Below are 16,443 nucleotides of genomic sequence, written 5' to 3'. Positions count from 1 at the left end.
TAGCCAGTCTTTTTGGTTGTATCTCCATGGACTTGGTGGGTAGTTTCTCCTAGGGCGCTCCTGTTGAAGACCAGAAGAAATTGCTAGATTAAGTAATTAATGACTCTTTAAGTAATTAATTAATGTATCTCTAAGTAATTAATCTCCCATCCCACAGACCACATTTTTTTCTGGTTCACCCAGCAGCTCATGGAGCCACCAAACCAAGAGGTTTCAGTCCACGTGCTGAAACCTCTTGTTCTCAAAGGCTTCTCACCTTCCCCTACAGACACCAGGAGAAGGTTTCCTGAGCCTAACCACAGTCCCCATGAAAAAATACATTTTGTTTTCCATTGCAATTTATCTGCCGCTTGCTCCTCAGCCTGGCTTTTGCTGTGCCTTTCTCTGCCGATGAAACGAGGCTCTTGGGACACACTCACCTCCGTTGATGAATTTATTACAAACTGTGATCAAGTCACCTTGAAATCTGCTCGGCATAATCTGAGCAGCTCGAATTCCTTCGCTCTCATCCCAGAGCCGATTCCTCCAGCCTTCAAATTAGTTTACACCTGATCTCCCAGCAAAGTCTTTAAGATGCGGACACACTAACTGCCCGTCACCCTGCAGTGCGGGACCGAAGCACTTCATGGTCCCCCGCACCATGGGAGAAAGCTCTGCTTTGGTTTCTCTTTTAAAGAACTTTCTAGCGCTTATAGTTGCCAAAAGACGAAGACTCAAAAGCATAAAGCCAAAGAAATAGCTGCAAGCCCCCAAATTGCTAAATTAGACATCCCAAAATACACTCTCTGAAAAATACCTCTTGATTTTCAGCCCAGGTTTTGGAGTCCCACCCGGGGCTGAATGCGATGCGGACAAAGGGCTTGCACGTGAATAGCTTTAGCTCGTGGGTTTTACAGCATCACACCCAAGTTTTTCCTGCGATGACTTCTCTGCAGATCATGCCAGCGCTGACTCGTGTGAGTCACTCAAACCCAAGAATGAGAATTAAACAAGAGTGATATCCATTAATGGGGAACACAGAGGTTCCGCAGTTACTTCAGAGAAACAAACAAAAAAAAACCCCAAAACCGCTTTTTCTAAATATCTCTTAGCACTGGGAGCAGGAAGAGAAAGTTAAGAACATTGATGGTTTCCTGCCAAGCAAACAAATCTACCACGTGGGCTGGAGGGATGCACACTTCTGCTAGACCTTCCCAGCATCCAGGGCTTTTCCTTCCCGATCATGCCTTTCTAGGAAGCAGATCCTTAATCTGGCAGAGGCAGGCAGCGGGTCATGTTGTTACTGTAAGCCACTTGGTACGTCCACTTCTTATTTGAGTAGTGAGTCCTGGCTTCGTTTTTCTTCTGGTTTTCCTCCTTGGGGCTTGATTTTCTAAGGAACAAGTCTGTCTGCCCCTCCAAGTCATTGCTGATCTAGTTGGCCAATTCAATAGAGGGACAAAGTCGCTGTGCTATTGAGCTCCTACAAGTTTCATAGAAAACAGCTTGCCACGTGAAGGAGAAAGAACCAAAGGAGCCCTCACCCAACAGCTCAACCTTTATATTAGACACCAGAGAATCCACACCCGCTTCCCCCACGCTACAGCCTGCGGTGCCTTGGGAAGGCGTCCATCACATCATCAATGATGAGCGAGGAAAGGTGACAGATGGTGCCCCAAAGCCATCCAGGGGACCAACATTGGGTTCAAGCAAAGGGAGGAGATTCCCAAATCCCGCAAACTAATCATATCATTGCAGAAATTCCCAAAAATGGATGGGCCAAGGCAGCATTCTCTTTGGAAGAAACCAAACCAGTGGGTGTTTGAAAAAACATGCCAATCACCCAGCTGTGTGAGGAGTTTATTTTAAGGCTTTCAGGGGTTTAATACCAATATTTGCAGGCTCCTTGGCAAATAAACACTCAGGAAAGCCTGAAAGTTTACAATATCCTTTTCTTCTTCTCTTTCTTCCCAAATACCTGCAGTTTTGAGCACTGGCTAAACACCAACATCTTGGTGCGTGTTTTGGGGAGCAGCTGGACTGTCACACTGCGAATGCATACATGTATGCATGTATACATACACATGCACACATATATAAGCACATATATGCCCACAAAGCATCCTTCCCACGCTCCAGGAGAGGAGAAGGGTTTGAGCCCTCGTACCTGAGCTCTGCCCGGTGCCTGCCCTCCCATGGGCATGGGAAAGCATGCAAAACAGCCCTCTGTACCCCAAAACCTCCTAATTTATACAAGAACAGTAACTCTTCAAATCCTCCCAGCGAGCTAAAAGCTGTCTGGCTGTGGCTCATCACCCATGAGATGAGCTGCAAGGTCTCAGCTTGGCGCTGGAGGCTCCCGCCTTTGCAGCAAAGGATGTGCCAAAGCAGGCCCCCCCAAAAACCCCCACCTTGACTGGGTGGGCGTTGCAGCCCCATTTGACGCTGCTGGTGGTAGATGCATGGAAGACTGCGGTCCCCGTAGTGCAAAAACCAGGCCAGGATCCGGCGCTGATTTTTAACAGGGAAACCCTTTAGCTGACTAGGCTGAACCCTGCTGCAGCAGAGTCCTCTGCTGGTGCTAAGGGGATGTGGCAGCAAGGAGCAAGGGGTCCCCACATCCACTCCAGGGGAAAATGGGATCCCCCATGGGAGCACTAACAAGGCCCTAGGAACACCCCGGGACCACACCAAGGGATGGGAGCAGAGTCCCAGGCTAGCGGCGGGAGCATCGGGGTGCCAGCGGTGGCTGGCTGTCTCCATGCCGGGATTTCCACCCAGGCACACACGGCCACTCAAGGCAGGGTCCTGGTTTTCATCCATGGGACTTTCCAGGGGAAGGAGATGTTTTCCATTCGCTTTGAAGTTCCCCTTGCGTGAGCTGAGCCGCAGCGTGCGACATGGCCGGGCAATCAGCCTCTCTTCCTGTGACCTGTGGTTTTAAGGGCAAGGAAAGACCCTGGTCACCATCTGCCTTTCAACCAGCCACCCACCCGCCGCTCCAGCTCCATCCCTGCCCACACATAAGGGCTCAATGCTCATTTAACATCCTTTCATCCTTTTCTCATCAAAACTGGGGCAAGTGGGTTGGAAACCGGCTGGCTGCCATTGGGAAAGGAGCCCAAGTGCAAGCCCAAGTGCATGGATGGAGGTGGAGGCTATTTAGGACCCACGTTGGGAAGGACCTTGGTACGTGGTCCTTCACGATGGGGATTTGCCACCATCTCTGCAATTGGAAACGGGTTTATTTTGGAATGATGTCCCTGATCAGCCATTCACCTGGGCTATGAACCTCTCCGCACAGCCTCATCCATGGCCAGACTGCTGGAGCAGCAGTCCTGGTCCCCCTGAGCACTCCTGCAATGCCATTAGTGAAGCTGTGAGCCCAGCACCGGGATGTGGGGTGCAAGCCACGCGCTGGCAGGTGCCTGCAAACCTCCTCTGCTAGGATGCAAGAGGATGCAATGCCTTTCTTAAGACCTTTTTTAGGTGAAGCAGCTCCACCACCCCCAGCCAGATGCAATTCTTTGGCTCCTGCTTCATGGCTGAGTGCATTTTGCAGCCTGGCAGCAGGACGTGATGCCATGTGGGTGCCAGCACAGCCTATTTGCAAAGAGGGTGTGGGTGCACAGCGGCTGTTCCTCATGGCCTGTTGAACGAGTCCATCTAGTCCCAAATGAGCAAATGGGCCTGAGCACCTTGGGATGGGATTGCAAAGCAGGTCGGTAACTCCTGAGGGGCGGCCAGCTCTTCAGTATGGTCCTGTCACTGCACACTGCAATTTGCAGGGCCAAGTAGAAAGGCTGCAAGAAGGGGAAGGTGCTCAGGGGATGACCACTTTTGGTTAGCAGAGCTTCTTGACCTCCTTGGGCAAAGGATTCGACGACCTTAGCCTTCACGCTAGGAGAAAGGGATGTTGCTGTGGCTTTCAGGGAGCAGCTGGACACCCCAGAGCCTGCTACATGTCCTTGTCCCCCTGTGCAGGACCCACGATCACAAGGAGAGGATGCATTTCCTATGGTCCAGGTCCCCAGGGGTATGTACCCCACCTGAGCAGATCTCCAAGCATCGGTGGAGGGCACAGGAGACCAGCTGCCCCTCTGCCAGCCCTATGGGAAACCAGGGGACCTACTCTGGCAGAGCCACCTGCGTTGGTGGCACCTCCACTGAGGTAGCTGCCTGGAGTCCATCAGGATAGGATCAGACAGGAGCTAGGAGAGGGATCCATGGAGGTCTTAGGTCCAACCCCTGGCTCAGAACAGGGTTGGCTCCAAAATCAGAGCATCCTGGACATGACTCAACACACCCCAGAGCTGCATCTCAAGGGGATCCATGGGTGCATGACCCAGAAATGCTTTTTCCTCTCCACTGGCTATCAAGAAAGCCTAGCTGGCCAGCTGGGAGTTGTTAAATGACACAAAATGCCCCTAAAGAGCCCCTGCAGCATCGCCGGGGCCCTGGGCTTAGCAAGATGTCGATACTCCCATGTCTCACCCCTCCGGCATCCTCCTAGGATTAGCTCGCAGGGCTGAGACTTAAAAATAACCCAACGGGGGCAGCGGGTGGGTGGGCATCACTGTCACTGCACTGTCACTAACGTCAGCTTTCCCAAACCCATCTGCACGCCGATGCCGGCCACGAACCCCATCCGGCACGCTGCGGCTGCGTGAAGGCATCTGAGAAACCGCGGAGGTTTGCCAAGGAGGTATCAAAAGCCCTGGAGCAGCCTCCCCGCTGATGCCTCCCCATCTGCTCTTTGTTAGGCAAATGAGCTGTGGGCTCCTGGCTGGGTGGTCTGGGCTCAGGGACCCCTCTGTGGTCGGCTCCTGGGGTGATGCACCAGGAGCAGGGAGCAACGACAGTGCTGGGGGGAGGAATTCTTGGTATTGTGGGCCTGGATCGAGCAGCATCCATATGGATGATGCCTCCAGCCAGGGCTGTGGGCAGTGGTGACTGCCCGTGTCCCACGGCCCCGGTTCCAGCTGGTGATTAATACCTCACTGTCCTGAGCCTCATCCAGACTTTCTGGGATCATTTCCTAGAAATTCATCATCCCTTCCCAGGCAATACTTCCCAGATGTTGCAACCGATCTCTGTGTTTTGGCATCTGGCTGGTGATGCGAGGCTCTCCTCTCCACAGCATGAAGCCTGGAGGAAGAGCAGGACTTTATGACAACCCCTTGTAACATCGAAATCCCACTCATCTCCAAAATATTTCCATTTTTTGTCCCAATTAGCAAAGGACTCCCGGGTTATGGTAACTCCTCAAGCATCTCCAGAAGGCAGCTGGGTTGAAACGTGATGTAAAAATTTATTTGTAGCAGCTGTTCTTCCTCTTGGTTGCCCATAGATGGAGGAAGAGAGCTTCACCCCTTTGGGTTTCCTCCTTCAGAGATCTGGTTGATGAGGTTGTGTGGTGTTTTGGGGCTCCCCTCCTCCCTACTTTGGGCCATCAGATGCTTGGTTTGGGTGATTTAATGCCTGTCCTGGGAAAGACCTTGGCCATGACCTGCACAAGACCCTGCTACTCAATGCCATGCGAACCCACAAGGAAGAGATGGTCCCTCCAGGAGCCCATGTACCCTCTTGAGACACTCCAGATGCCGCATGAAACGTGGCCCCAGGATAAGCAATGGTGCCAGGATAAGCAAACGCAGCTCCTCCTGGCTATGGCTGTGCTGATCCATGAGGCAATCCAGGACCCATCTTCTGGGTCACATCCCACGAAGTTACTCCCTCACCACCCTGACCTGGGTGGCCACATCCAACCCACTGGTGGGCATCCCGAAAAAGAGCTGCTTTGGAGGAGTCCAGGTCCAAACCATGCCAGCGATGGTGCAGTGATTAATCTGGACATTTGCAGCCCAGGGGCATGAATCCGGCCAACGATGTCCAAGGAGGCTGAGTGATGCCAGGTGAGAACCACAGAGAACCAGGGTTTGATGGAGAGAAAGATTTTCCCCCAAAGAGTTGTTCTGCTGCTCAGAGACTGACGTTAGTTGAGGATGGAGATATTTTGGGAGGAATAACTCAACTCCCAGAACGTGTCGTAATTTTTGGAGATTCTTATTCTTTTCTTCCAAAATGGAGTTGTTTGTTCGGGGGGGGGCAGAAGTATTCCCCTTCCCCCTTTTCTGATACAAAGCACTTGACTTTTCACTTCAAAAAGACACTTTTTCAACAAAAAAACCCCACTCATCTTTTTTTAAGCAAGCAAACCAAAATAGGCAAGGGTTAAAAAACCCAACAGAAACTATTCGCTTTGACCTCCCTTTGACCGGGACCAAGTTTTCCTCCCAAATTTTGGTTCAACCACCCAGTCAAAAAATGCCTTCTGCCCCAGCCTCGCCGCTCGGGCCGGCTTTGTGGGTTTTGTCCAGTTGTGAGTTAATGGGATTATTGTGAAACTGGTGGATGCATGCTTGACGTCGACCCTGTGTGGGAGGAGGAATCAGTTAGAAGACTGTAAGAAACCCGATTTAGTAGGAAAAGAGCAAGAGAAAGACTTTGTTGCTTCATTACCCTGCAGATAAAGCATTCACAAAAGCAGGGAAAGATAAAGCAATCCTTTTCTAGTTAAAGCAAATGTTTACCCTGCACGATGCAAACTGACCCCGGGTAATCTCAGGTTTAACGACATGGTTTAATACCACCTAAAAGGGCCTCTTTTGTATTTCTCAGGCTGTCATCCAGAGATGTCCTACCCACCGGGGGATTTCCTACGGGTATCTGAAGATATCCTGGTAACAGCAGTGACCAGCAGTGACTTTTTAAACATGTTGTGAAACATATGTTATATAGAAATACTTCTTTTTTTTTTTTTTAAATGTGTTGTGCATTTTTTTATACATATATTTACATAAACCCCAGTGCCCCGTCGCTGGCAGAGGCCACTGGGAAAGGGACACGGGTAAGGAATGAGCAATGCGATACCTGCTCTGAATCACGCCCTGCTTTTGCGGCTGCAGGATTTTGTGAGACGGAGGTGGGGTTAGTGTGCTCGATAACCTCCGGAAACTTTCCCTGCCGAGGAAACTTTCCCACTTTTATAACCTCCACACGTCGCCCTGCCTCCTCCAGGTGGGACACCTGGGTGGGTGATGGAGGAGGAGCCGCAGCGGCTGTCGCCCCTCTGCTCCATCTCTTGGTGATGGTAATCTGGGTCTTGGACAGGTCTTTTACAACCGTGAGGAGCTGAATAATTACTGGGGGAGATCTTCATCCCCGCCTTGGGGCTCGTTACAGCTCCAGCCCATCTCCCTGTGGGACAGCAGGACAGGGGCAGCACACAGGAGATGCTGGCACCTCCTCGCCACCATGCAATTCAGCACAATGCATTTTATTCAACACCATGAAGCTCTGCAGCTCTTCACTGTGGGCTTCGGTTCCTGTTAACTCAGTTTTCAGCTTTTAGCAAGTTGTTCCCCAAAATATTCCATGCACACTTGAGCGGGTTTTTGCATTCAGCTTGCCGTGTTCATGACCTCTTCCACGCCTCCCCCTTTGGACATGGCATGGACCTTCTGCAGGAGATTTTCTGTCTTCTAATGACATTTTTCACCTTGCTGTTTAGCTCTGGCTGCCCTGGGGAACCTTGTATGACCTTTTTGAATCAGTGCTTTGCATTTGCATGCTCGGTCCGCTTCCACTCCGTCTGCAAACATTTCATCCTTGTGTTCAGCTGCCTAATTCTGAGGAGCTTCCTCATTTCTCTGTAATTTCCCTTTTTGTAGTTAAACACTGCAGTAGTAGCTTTTTTTTCACTGCAAATACCTCACAGTCACTGAACCTCTGCTAAATCCATACTACTTGCTAACCATGGCCAGGCAGGGGTTTAGCCTGTGCCAACTCAAACCCATGAAGATAATGCCCAAGTACGGTCCACCCTATAGGTTGGCCATGGAGCTGTCCTCTCCAAGGATGGACCACACACTCGGGGCTAGATCAGGAGGGCTTTCAGGACCTGAGAGCTTTAAAGGCTTTTACAGAGGTTGAACTGTTGTGGACCTCTGCAAAGAAAAGCCCAGAGCATCTTGCAGCAGACACATCCAGTGGACCAGCTCTACTTGTGACTGTCTCAATAAGAGAGAGGAAATTATATTGTCTCGAAAGCAAATATTGTTGCAAAAAATGCCTTTTTCAGATACATCATGGTCTAGGCCAGGGCCCAGGGGATCTCACCACCATCGACATCTTCTCAGGGCAAGGCTGGTGGAGATAGTGTGAGCCTGGATGAACTGGTCATCCTGGGGGACCCTCCCTGACACATACAAGGTTCTGGGACAACCAGAGCTGGTGGGAACCAAAGGGTGCTTCAGACAGGAGCACATTTCCATGGACATTTCTAGTCTGGGGCTTGGGTTTTTGCCCAGTAGAGACAGTGTGGTCACCCTGCTTAGGGATGACGGTGCCCTCTGACCACGCTCCTCCAGGAACAAGCTCTCCAGACCTCTGCTCCAGCCAGCAGACTCTGGGCAGGCAGTGACTTTCCTGACGCGTAGCCTCAGTCTAATTAGTCTAAGAGGAATATTTGTTCTGGCTTTGCCCAGAGCAGCTGGCCGTGGGCCAGGACATTTTAACTTCCCAACCTGAGCCCTGGAGAGTCGCTGGTCAAACTGTTGCAGCAGAACAAATAGCTTGCCCTGACTCTGTCCATCACAGCTTGGCTGCTCAGAGCTTGGCAGCAGCACCAGGAGCTTGTGCGTGGCTGCTACAGAAGAAGAGGAAAAGCGAAGGAGAAGCATCCTCAACTTCTAGTGGTGCAGGACCTACAAAATGACTTGGCTTGACAGTATATCTGCACTCCTAAGCAAAGCTATAGCCCTTTTTTCCAGGAAAGCTCGAAATCTGCGAATTTACACAAGAGTGTAAAAGCACTGTCTCATGCAGCTACACCAAAGACCCTCTGCTTGGTGCAAAAATGTTATGGGGAACGGCAGATGCCCCTGATATGCAGCCAGCCCCCTTTTTCCAGGCAGAATGGCGTATAACTCCTTGCCTGGCTGAGCACACATCAAGAGATAAAAATCCCATGTGGATATCTTGGGGGTCCTCAGGGATGAGCCCCTTTCCTAACCACTCGACTTTCTGACTTCACGGAGAACAGAGGATGGGGACGTCTCCGTTCTCCCCTAAATACCATTCCCTGCCACCAGCCTGCCTCTTTGCTGTTGTTCTGTGTGGCCTGAGGTTTTGAATGTAATCCAGAGAGAAAGGAAAAATGGAAATTCCCCAGGGCACAGAGGGAAGGAGAATGGAGAGGGAACGGTTTCTGATCTCGTGGCAGCTGCGAGGTGGCTTCTTCCCCCTGGCTGTGGACCAGGCAGCCCGGGCTGTGCCGGCTGGGAAGCCACAGGGACCACCGGGACACGAAGCCCAGGGCAGGCTGACCTGGCGGGTCACATCTTACCAGGTTTTGCTCCTCAAGTCATAGAGTGGCAAAGTCAGGATGAGACCCTGGGTCCCTGATCCAGCATCTTACGGTCAAGACCGTGGGCAACCAGAAGAAGGAGAACAAGGACTGTGGGATCTCTGGCTGTGCTGACAGGGGGACAGGTAGCCACGGGCCTTACAGCAATGCCCAGTTCACGTGCTCCCTGTGGAACTGGAGAAGCTGGATGCATTATCACAAGTGGATTTTCTGAGGTCTAATAGGGGTTTCTCCTTGCCTTGTCCCCCATGGAGGGATCATTCAGGGTCTGTCTCCTTCCTCTTCCACGTGCTGGTGGGAACATCACCAGCTCTGAGCTTTCCACCTTCCTCCAGGTGTGATCAAATGGACTGACAGGCTCAGAAGTAATTTGTCGCACAGAAACACGCTCCAGTGTGCTGATGAGCACGCATTTTCTTAGAAAAGCCACTGTCAGGCCCCTCCAAAATCAAACACAGCTGCCTTCAAGAACACAAGAGCTTTTAATACATATTCTGTTATTGGGTTCTCTCTATTTATCTTCTCATCCCAGAGTTTTTCCAGTATTTTTTAGGCATCCCTTTTCCTCACAGGGGCCAGAAAGCTGAAACTTCAGGAACCAGCACTTCCCAGTCTGCAAACTGGGACAAGCCCACCGAAGCCAGCAGCTCCTCTCCACCCAGTGGATGGATACCCGTTGTTAGAGATGCCGGTGAAGCACCAGTTCTGCTTGCTTTCCAAGCTCCTTGGTGGGCACAGCAGGGATTTCTGATCCATATTTCATCGCCATTTCTTGCTCTTCTCTGGCATCGTGTTCCAAGCGCAAACACACTGAAATGTCCCAACTAAATTGCCGCTGGCTGCAGTGAGAAACGTGGCAGGTATCAGCCATGCACATTAATGCTTCGTTAAAATAACCCGTTAAAACCGACAAGGAAGAAGACTCGGTGTCCTAGGAAACATCACGAAGAGGAGCTGCGTTCACTGTTCAGGATCTGGCTAAAATGCTGGTTGTTTGCCCCTGTTATTATTTCCCAGCCAACGTGCTGCCCTCCAGCCTCTCTTCCCCTCCGTGTTTTCCCCTCCCCTTCCCTTCATCCCGGTTTAGGGCCAAGATAGCTCCGCTTTCTGCAGAAGAAACCCTCCTCGGGGGAGCGCGAAAGGACAAATACTTGGCTTTGCATGTGTTGTTTGCGTGCTTGTGTGCACTGTTTCTAAGGCACTGGTATTTCCCCAGTGCTCCCACCGTCGCCGATCGTGGGAGGTCACTGTAATTCAGCGGTAGGCAGCAAAGAGCTCTGCATAATCCCAAGCCTTGTCCCCAAATATTCAGAAATCGCTAGCTGATGCCCTTTGTGGCATTAAGTACTTGCGTTGTCCTTTGAAAACAAGCCTCAGCGTTGGGTGAATGGGTAAACCAAGCAAGATCCTTCCTCAGCCGAAGGGAAAGGGAACCAGGCAAATCCTCAGGGATGCTTAGACCTGCTCAGCGCACGTCGACGAGGATGCAAAGAGCAATGCTGAAATCAAAAGAGATGGGGAGGGAGGGAGGAGAGAAATGTTTGCAGCACGTTGGACCAAGCAGAAGGACCTGGAGCAGCTGACCACCAAACATCAAAGGAAAGGCCAAGGGAAGGGAAACAGCCAGTGCCAAGGTGATTTCCCAAGGGAAACAACCCTGAGCTTGATTTTGCATCTGACCACAGTGCCATGGAGAACCGGAGAAGGGGCCAAAACCTGGATCGCACAGGGGGAAGGGCAGAGCTGTATTGGTCTCTCCTGCCCACGTGTGTGTGTTCAAACACAGGGAGAAATTGAAACACATCCAAGCAGGTCATGGAGACCTTCTGCTTCCACTGTTTGGAGCAGTGACCACTTGCATCTCTCTCTAGATGAGGACAGGGGAGCTATTTCTGGTCCATGGATGGATTTTTGGCCAGCTGTGCTGCTGGGATAGCCTCGTGAGTTCCTCCGAGGAGACCCCTTCCCTCCTGCAATGCACTTTGCTCCAAGCACCACAAAATCAGTAGGACCCATATGAGAGCTGCGGTCCCCATGGCTGGGTGGTCAGTGCCAACGTGCAGGGCATGGCAGGTCCCACATGTGCTGCTGACCTGCTTGGAAAAGCATCCAGCCCTGCTGAAGGGTCATTTTTACCCTTTCTAACATCTTTACACCACTTGATCCCAATTCCCATCAGCTCCTGAGTCCTGCCTGGATCAAGGTGCCAGCGGATGCTCAGTTATAGTTATTTATAGCGGTGATTTTTAACCCCAGGGATGCAAAGGGCAGCACAGTAAAGCAATCTGGTTTGAAGGAACGTGATTTTGGACCTAGTCCCAGTGGGGCAGGATGTGTCCATGCCCCCAAGGCTGGCAGCGTGTGTCCCTCTCCTATCTCTGGCACAGTCCAGGGTCGCTCAGCGCTGGATGCGGCTCCGCGAAGCTGAAACATTTCCATGCTTTGCAGCCTGGCAGGGGTTTGCTGATGGCTGTTCTCCTGCACGTTATCTCAGCCCAGCTCCCTGCATCTGTACCAGCCCTTATCTCCTCCCAAACACGCTCTCCGTGCTTATAAACTGGGAGCACTTTTAAACTGGGAGCACATCCCTTCCCTGCCAGCCGTTTTTGCAGGCTGGGTGAGCGCGGTGGCATGAAGGGGCGATTTTGTGCAGTAAATATGTGGTTGCATCCATTTTTCCTCTATTTGTTCACCTTTTCTCTTCAACTTGTAACTTCAGTTAGACTGGGAGCCAGTTTGCCCCAGCCTGGATGCACTGGGAGGGATGGGAGAGGCGTGCCAGGAGGTATTGCTGGAGGAGAGGGACCTCCAGCCCGCCATGCATGGAGCGATGCAGGGCTCGGTGGCTCTCTCCCCTTATCTGCGGTGGGTGAAAGGTGCGAGATGCCCCCAAAGGCGCTGAGGCAAGCAGCCCTGGAGGGCAAGCACAGGCTGGAGCCAGCGACCAGCGGGAACGGGACTGTTTGGGCTAAGGGAGAGGCTGATTAGAGCTGCTCAAGGCCCTCAAGGCAGCCGACCTCGCTGCAGCAGCGAGGGTGAGGAGCTGGAGCAGAAGGCCTGGCTAGAACATCCCACAGCACATGGGACCCGCTCTGCCCCGATTGCTGAGGTCGAGCAGCCCAGCATCCATTTGAGCTGTGATTTCTGGAGACGTAGTGATTTTAGGGCATTTGTGGTTGCCTGAGACCCGCTCCAGGCCTTGGTCAGCAATGCTTTTTGGGAACCAGGTGACTGGTGGGCCTCTGCATCCCCCAAAACTGCTGGGGGCCACCCAAAGCACCACTGCTCGAGCACCGGTGGCACTTTGTGCCCAGAGCCACATGGCTCACGACCATCACACCTCCTCTGAACACCTCCTGGGAAAGCATCGAGCTTCAGCCCTTTGACTGAAGCATCCGGAGCAACCTTCCCTGCCCTCTCCCTTCTTCTCTCCACGTCCATGGTGTTGGTGAGGTGTGAGATGCCTGTTTTGGACACAAAAGAGTGGCAGAAAGTAGAAAGTGGGGCAGAAAGTAGGTGCCTCTTCATGCTACAAATCCTTCTCCAGCCTTCACTTAACTGAGTAATTTCTCACCAGCCCGGTATTTTACTTGCTTTTTTCTCAAATTATATGTGACCTTGGCTCTTTGTGCTCAGCCTTTCACTTAAGCCACCGGCCTCCAAACTCAGAGGTTACCTTGGTCCAACCGAGGAGAATAATTGCCATCAATGGCAGCAAACACAGAGGTGCCACAGCCTGGGGAGGAAACATCTGAAGCGAAGCAGGCGTGAAAGGCATTTCTATGCTGTGTACAGATCTGTGTATCACACCCATCCTTCCAGCTCCAGCTCCATCCTCATCCTCATCTTACTTTCTATGATTGTGAGATGTTCCAAGTGAATGTTCTCCAGAACAGCATTTATGGGAATTGGGACCTAATTCTCTCAAAAGCCTCAAGGTTGATGTTTTCCACAGCCTGGAGAACATGGTTAAGGTGACTGGGATGGTGAACGTGGCTTGGCAGAGCACCTGGATATGTATGGATCCCTCTCCTGGGGGAAGCGGGGTTCATCTGTCCTGGTTTCAGCAGGTAAATGTCAACCATGGGAGTGTGAGCTGTGTCTCCAGCATCAGTGAGAAGGATACTTCCAAAAGACAGCTGATGTCATCTCCAGAGATGGAAGGTGAATTGTCCTCTGGAGGTAGCTGGTTCTCCCCGTGGTCTATAGAAGCAGGCTCGAGACTCAGACGTGGACCTTTTAAAGCACATCTGGACTCATCAGACCAAAAGTAGGCATTTGGGATGGATGTCCACCCCGTGTAGCTACCCAGACTCTCTGTCAGGAGGGATGTAGGTGCTTCCCAGTGTTGTTCATCTCCGGCTGTACCTGTGCTGCCTCTCCAAACCAGTTGGAAAAGGGCCCATCTCCAAGCAGAGCAGGTCAAGCAGCCGCTATGCCCAGATGTTTCTCCAGGAGCAGCCCCCTCCCTCGCCTCACGAGAGCGCTGACATCTCTCCCAGCTGTGCTAACATCTGGACTTTGCTATCCTGCAGGAGCACCCGCTTCAGAGGACAGAAGTTCATCTGCTTCAGCCAGAGCTTTTATCTCTGTTCTAACGACAAACCCTTGGCGCTCATCCTCCGCAGTGCATCTGGAGGCTGGCTGGGATTTACAGAGGAGGGAGGAGGAGGATGAGGAGCTCACCATGTCCTTGCAAGGCCACTGCGTGAGGCAAAGCAGCCCTGCCTGCACTCCCGATGTGCACTATGGTGGGTGACAGAAAGCCTCGTGTAAGGGCTTGGAAAGGGCTGGCATTAGCAGCCCCTCTACCTTGCAAAGGAGTAGACAGAGCCCGGGACAGGCACATCCTCGTTACACCAAACTGTGGCTTCAAGGACTTTCCTGGTCACGTCCTGGGCACAGGAGAGACTCCCACCTTCCCACACAAGTAGGTTTATTTCCTAAGGTTTATTTCCTAAGGGTGTCCTCTCCTCCCTTCCCTTCCACAGCGTGGGTGAGGCTGGCAGGGACCTCTGGAGACCATCTTATCCAACCATGTGCTCCATCAGAGTGACCGGGAGCGGGTTGCCCAGGGCCATGTCAAGATGGGTCTTGAGCATCTGCAAGGATGGAGACTCCACAACCTCAGGTGGCAACCTGTGCCAGTGCTTGACCACCCTCACAGTAGCAAAATCACTTTCTTATGTTTAAACAGGATTTCTTGTGTTTCAGTTTGTGCCCATTACCTCCTGTCCTGTCACAGGGCACCACTCGGAAGACCCTGGCTCCATTTTCTTTATTCCCACCCCATCAGGTATTTGATAAGATCCCCCCAAGTCTTCTCGTCTCCAAGCTGAATGGTCCCAAGTCTCTCAGCCTTTCCTCATACAAAAGATGCTCCAGTCCCTTCTTCATGGCCCTTTACTGGACTCAATCCACTATGTTCATTTCCTGGTGCTGGGGAGCCCCAGAAGCCCACCAGGACACCCAAGTCCTGCTCTGCAGAACTTCTTTAGAAGCACCCAGCCTGTGCTGGTGCTTGGGGTTAGTCCTCCCCAGGGGCAGGACTTTCCATTTCCATTGATTGAACTCCATGAGGTTCCTCTCTGCCCCTTTCTCCAGCTTGGCCAGGTCCCTCTGGATGGCAGCACATCCATTAGGTGTATCAGCCAGTCCTTCCAGTTTCGTATCACTTTTCCCTTTGTCAGGGCTTCCTAAAGGACAGGGAACTACGGGGCATCCCTGGGCTGGCAGGGCAGGGGACTAGCCAGCCAGGACCCATCCCGCCATCCCCAAGAGTAGGGCAGACCTGGAGAGGGGACAGCCAGGGGAAACTCCGAGCACCAGGCAAGTTCGTGGTGATGAGGCAGGTCTGAGGCCAAGCCAGAGCGTCAATCCATGGGAGCCCATGGCCAGGCAGGGCTGGGCCGTGGTGGGGCTGGAGACACCTATGGCATTGCTGGGGCAGGGACTGATGGACCCAGGCTGAGCTGAAATGGGGGTCCTGGGCCCACGGGCAGGATGGGGGGAGGCCCCAGGGGAGGCTGGGCAGGGCATTTAAAGTGAATTAGTGTCCTCAAGGCCCCAACACTCGTCTCTTCTCTCCTAAGTGGCCAGGACTGATCACAAGAAGGAGGGAGCAGACAGGATAGATGGTGCAGGATGGACATGGACATGGTGCGGGTCTCTTGAAGACGTGGCTAGTGAGCGTTGGTTGTCTGCTTAAGATCATAATAGCTGTGAGGTTGGGGGGGTCAAGAAGAGATTTTCGCTCCTGGTTTGGGCCACGGAAAGTTTCACAGAGGCTTTGGCTCAGTTTCTCTCCTCCTGCAGCACCAGCTCCAGCTGAGATGAGAGTGGCTACATGCAAAGAGACACCATGGCCCAAGGAGATGGAGGTCTCATTTCTGCTAGGGATTTTCCATTGTCTTTAGATCTTTGTCTTGCAAAACAGGCACAGGAGACACTTCCCCTCCTTAGCACGTGGTCGGCACCATCAGAGCAAAGGACCTGTCTCAGCCAGGACATGGGGGCAGTTTCACCCTGTCTGATCTCCAGCCATGACACTCGGGAGGGCTCTGGGCAGGCTATGAGGAATGAAAGCGGTTTGGTTCCCCGTTGTCCTTGTATGGGAATTTGGATGGAAACAAATGTGTAAGAAGCTAGCCAAAAGGAAATACGCTGCGAGAGATGTCAAAGCAGATTTTAATAACTGTATACAAACCGCCCAGCAGCCAAGAGCGGGAATAAAGAGGGAAATAACTATAGAAAAGGACAGTTTTACTATTTAAAGCTTCCTGAATCATTCCTACCCAAAAGAACAATCAACTCTTACTCATTTTACTTGAAAATAGAGACCTTTGGGAGTCTGCAGGACAGGGCTGCACCATCCTGTGCCAGAGCAGGTGGGACGTGTGGCATGTGGAAGAGGGCCCTTCCCAAATCCAGGATGGGGTCTGTGTCCCTGTGGTACCCGTGTGCTTCTCAGGGACAAGATTTTTCTTCTCGGTGGCATCCCTCCATAGCAGGGATGTCCTGCTGACTCCGCTCTG

This window comes from Gymnogyps californianus, chromosome 1 (assembly GCF_018139145.2).
Source record: "Gymnogyps californianus isolate 813 chromosome 1, ASM1813914v2, whole genome shotgun sequence".
NCBI classification, from domain to species: Eukaryota; Metazoa; Chordata; class Aves; order Accipitriformes; family Cathartidae; genus Gymnogyps; species Gymnogyps californianus.
This window is presented reverse-complemented; position numbering follows the sequence as displayed.